General features: G+C 45.2%; 2 protein-coding genes across 4 annotated transcripts in view; both read right to left on the bottom strand.

The window, feature by feature from the left end:
• The window catches only part of LOC116066750 (zinc transporter ZIP3), a 6,651-nt gene extending 6,359 nt beyond the window's left edge, over nucleotides 1–292 (bottom strand). Inside the window, exon 1 of the mRNA XM_031322904.2 lies at nucleotides 207–292. The gene's annotated coding sequence lies outside the window, so the exon portion shown is untranslated. The remainder of the gene's footprint in view (nucleotides 1–206) is intronic.
• Nucleotides 293–4,346: 4,054 nt separating this feature from the next.
• sgta (small glutamine-rich tetratricopeptide repeat (TPR)-containing, alpha) overlaps nucleotides 4,347–5,000 on the bottom strand; it is a 10,214-nt gene continuing 9,560 nt past the window's right edge. For 2 of the 3 annotated variants that reach the window (XM_031322906.2, XM_036007070.1), the window contains exon 12: nucleotides 4,347–4,781. The gene's annotated coding sequence lies outside the window, so the exon portion shown is untranslated. Of the gene's footprint in view, nucleotides 4,782–4,920; nucleotides 4,928–5,000 lie in introns of all 3 variants that reach the window. The other variant, XM_036007071.1, reaches the window with a different exon arrangement.

The following is a 5,000-nucleotide window of genomic DNA, read 5'->3' as shown; positions in this document are numbered from 1 at the left end:
TGTTCTGGCTAACAGACGCTAGCTTGACGGAGGCGCTAACATTAGCTTTAGCTGTCGATAGCTGCTAAAGAGGCTAACAACTGGAAACTACGGTTATAAAATGGAAACAGCTGCTCACATCTGTGTCTTTTAGTCACAGCAGCAACCTCAACTCAACATTAATAATTAAAACCCCCCAAAAACATGAGTAAGCGCGCCGTGTTTACCTCTCCGAGCATCAGTCTCCTCCACTCTCTCTAGCAGGTGTATGGAATATACTTCCTCGTATACGTCACGCAGCCCCTGAGCGCTGAGTGGTTGAAATATCAGTGACGTAACTCAGGAACGGGTGTTCTATACGCAGCCAGAAAGATGCCCCCAGGAAGAGCGCCGAGTCTAAAAGCCACCATGGGCTTAGCGGATATCGGTGGTACTGCACCCCATGGCCCAGAAAGACTTTTCACATAGACTTTGCATGGCGAAAGAAACGTCTATATTTCAGCGGATAATTTGTTTCTGGGTATATCAACTTACCAGCCCCAACACTGAAAGGGTCCTTGTTTAAAACGTTACGTTTTTAACATTTTTAACATTCACTAGAAGCGAATCCAGAATTATTAAATTTGGCATGATGAACGCGCATAGTGGACGCAAGCAGAGCCGCGGGACTGCGCCCGCCCGCTCACATGACTGTTCTCCCGAGGTCCTGTAGCTAGCTGTAATAATCAAGGGGGTGAGCTTGGCTTCAGAGCTCGAACCTCCTATGGCGCCATTTTGATGCTAACATGCCATCACCTCCCGTTAGCATCCCATTGACTGCCATTCATTTTGACGTCACTTTGACAGAGAATAACTTAAAATCTGAAGAGTTTAAAGACTCTATTTGTCCATTGTTTATTTCTAAAGAAACACGACAATGTATAAAAGGCTCCATTACCTTGTAGCTCACGTTATGGCTCCGTAGCAGACGTTTTTATAAAAATAGGCTAACGATTGGGTCATAACCACGAGACTTACTGTCTCATAGTAGAGGAATTACCGTATAGTACAGGAGAAGCTCTCAGGCAGTTTGGACTTCCATTAGCTGTTTAAGTTTAATTACTAATGTTAACTATCATTTTAGTGATCAATAATTAGCCTGTGTCTATGTTATCTCCTTACATATACCTACGCTCTCCGTCTCTGCTAGATTGGGAATGATTGAGATTTCTCTTGGCACAGCTACCAGAAGACTTCCAACTTTCAGACAGGTTGCTCACGTCACATCTACGTCTTCAAGCTCAGTTGGAGGCTGCTCAGTAACGCTCAGCCATCACCGGGAAAGATCTTCTAATATCCTTCACTGGTCTCCGTCCAGAGACACGGGATCTGTTACTCCATTCTTATATACGGTCTATGCTTTTGAGCACTCTCATTGGAACGTACGGGGCTTCCCGCCGAACACTGGATCCAGTTCTCTTAATACATCCAAAAAGATGCCAAAAAAAACGTGTTTTATTCCCAAATCTACAGCGTTACAGGAAGTAATCGGATCATTCAGTGCAATACAAGTACTGACATACAGGGACCTCGTCAGCCAGTTACACACACACACACACACAGAAACACACACACACACACACAGAAACACACACACACACACACACACACACAGAAACACATACACACAGGCGCGGGCACACACACACACACACACACACACACACTTCATGGTTTTAGCTGTTGACGCCTGAAGTAAACATTTATCATGTAGCTGTTGGTCGTCTGTGTCCAGAGTGAAAACTGGGTTCAGATTAATGTGAATAACATTCAGAGGCAAAAAAAAATTATATTTACTGCAAAAAATCTTATTTTTTAAGCTTTAACTTTGAAAAATGGTTGGTAAAATTGGTATTTAATTGATCCAAAAATTGATTGGAAACAAAGACATGAATTGTAAAAGTTTTAATGCACCAAAAACGTTGAAAAAAAACCCTAAAAATAACCTCAAAAAAAGACGACTAAAATTTCGAAAGAAACAACAAAAATTCCCAAAAAAAGAAATAGTCCGCGAAAAACCTGGAAAAAAACAAACAACAAATAGATCCTAAAAAGCAAAAAAAAAAAAAAGCCCAGAATAGATTATCATCATGGGATGTATTAAGAGAAGTGGATACAGGGCTGTGGTCCTGGGGGGTTGGTTACATAGACATATATATAGTGGACCACCAGATCCCGTGTCTCTGGACGGAGACCAGTGAAGGATATTAGAAGATCTTTCCCGGTGATGGCTGAGCGTTACTGAGCAGCCTCCAACTGAGCTTGAAGACGTAGATGTGACGTGAGCAACCTGTCTGAAAGTTGGAAGTCTTCTGGTAGCTGTGCCAAGAGAAATCTCAATCATTCCCAATCTAGCAGAGACGGAGAGCGTAGGTATATGTAAGGAGATAACATAGACACAGGCTAATTATTGATCACTAAAATGATAGTTAACATTAGTAATTAAACTTAAACAGCTAATGGAAGTCCAAACTGCCTGAGAGCTTCTCCTGTACTATACGGTAATTCCTCTACTATGAGACAGTAAGTCTCGTGGTTATGACCCAATCGTTAGCCTATTTTTATAAAAACGTCTGCTACGGAGCCATAACGTGAGCTACAAGGTAATGGAGCCTTTTATACATTGTCGTGTTTCTTTAGAAATAAACAATGGACAAATAGAGTCTTTAAACTCTTCAGATGTAAAGTTATTCTCTGTCTAAGTGACGTCAAAATGAATGGCAGTCAATGGGATGCTAACGGGAGGTGATGGCTTGGTAGCATCAAAATGGCGCCATAGGAGGTTCGGGTTGTGAGGAGAAGCTGACCCCCCCGGTTGATTATTACACCCCGTTGGTTCCTCTGGGCTCTGGGAGGAGGAACTGATGTTTCTGAGGAGAAGAGAGAGAATCAGCACACGTCAGACGGGAGGAGGGTGGAAAATGTTGAGATGCTCTTTTTAATTAAGTCAGAGTGTTTGAACAGCTCCTCACAGCTCAACCTGCCACACACACACACACACACACACACACACACACACACTAACCCTGATACTCTCTCACACACACCCCGATACATACATACATACACACACACACACACACACACCCTGATACACACACAAAGAGAGACACACACCCCGAATTAACCAACACACACCTCAACCTGCCACACACTAACCCTGATATACACACACACACACAAAACCTGATACACACACACACACGCTAACCCTGACACACACACACACACACACACACGCTAACCCTGACACACACACACACACACGCTAACCCTGACACACACACACACACACACACGCGCTAACCCTGACACACACACGCTAACCCTGACACACACACACACACACACACACGCTAACCCTGACACACACACACACACACGCTAACCCTGACACACACACACACACACACGCTAACCCTGACACACACACACGCTAACCCTGACACACACACACACACACACGCTAACCCTGACACACACACACACACACACGCTAACCCTGACACACACACACACACACGCTAACCCTGACACACACACACACACGCGCTAACCCTGACACACACACACACACACACACGCTAACCCTGACACACACACACACACACACACGCTAACCCTGACACACACACACACACACACACACGCTAACCCTGACACACACACACACACACACACGCTAACCCTGACACACACACACACACACACACACACGCTAACCCTGACACACACACACACACACACACACGCTAACCCTGACACACACACACACACACACACGCTAACCCTGACACACACACACACACGCTAACCCTGACACACACACACACACGCTAACCCTGACACACACACACACACACGCTAACCCTGACACACACACACACACGCTAACCCTGACACACACGCTAACCCTGACACACACACACACACACACACACACACACGCTAACCCTAACACACACACACACACACGCTAACCCTGACACACACACACACACGCTAACCCTGACACACACACACACGCTAACCCTGACACACACACACACGCTAACCCTGACACACACACACACACACACACACACGCTAACCCTGGCACACACACACACACACACGCTAACCCTGACACACACACGCGCTAACCCTGACACACACACACACACGCGCTAACCCTGGCACACACACACACACACACACACACACACACACACACACACACACACACACACACACACGCTAACCCTGACACACACACACACACGCGCTAACCCTGACACACACACACACACACGCTAACCCTGACACACACACACACACACGCTAACCCTGACACACACACACACACACACACACGCGCTAACCCTGACACACACACACACACACACGCACTCTTAAAGTTACACTGTCGTTTTAAGAAGAAATGTCAAGCTTGCTGCTGTTTAACATCCACGTTCCTATGAGAGCATTATTTATGTATTTACGTATTACTAGAATTAATCTGTTTGATATCAAAGTGTTAAAGTCAAAATGTTCTTCCTAAAAGCCACACAGCGCTGCAGGAAGTGGGTGTTTTGTAGTTTTGTAGTTTTTTTTGGTGACGTGGCTCCTGGACGAAGCTCCGTGTTCGGTCGTGCAGGAATTCTTCAGGGACGGGAGAAAACCAAACTGCCTTTAAGTCCTTCGAGTTACAAATGATCCCAATCTGCTCTTCATCTTCATCTCCTCCTCCTCCTCCTCCTCCTCTACACACATACAGGTCCAACCTGAAACAGAGACAGGAAGTCAAACACCGCCAAAATAAAAGAGAAACAAGAACAAACGGTATCTGATATCTGCTCCTTTCACAGAGAAACGGAAGCACCTGAAGGAAGAGGTCTTAGATAAAGTTGGATTACTTTATTATCACTAAAACATGGTAATCCTGTATATTAGGAACATGTCTTAACTTAAAGTGGCGAGATACTTCAGTCAGTCACACACAC

This window comes from Sander lucioperca, chromosome 11, assembly GCF_008315115.2.
Source record: "Sander lucioperca isolate FBNREF2018 chromosome 11, SLUC_FBN_1.2, whole genome shotgun sequence".
Taxonomy (NCBI): domain Eukaryota; kingdom Metazoa; phylum Chordata; class Actinopteri; order Perciformes; family Percidae; genus Sander; species Sander lucioperca.
Note: the sequence above shows the minus strand (reverse complement) of the source record. Positions and strands in the feature narration are given on the sequence as shown.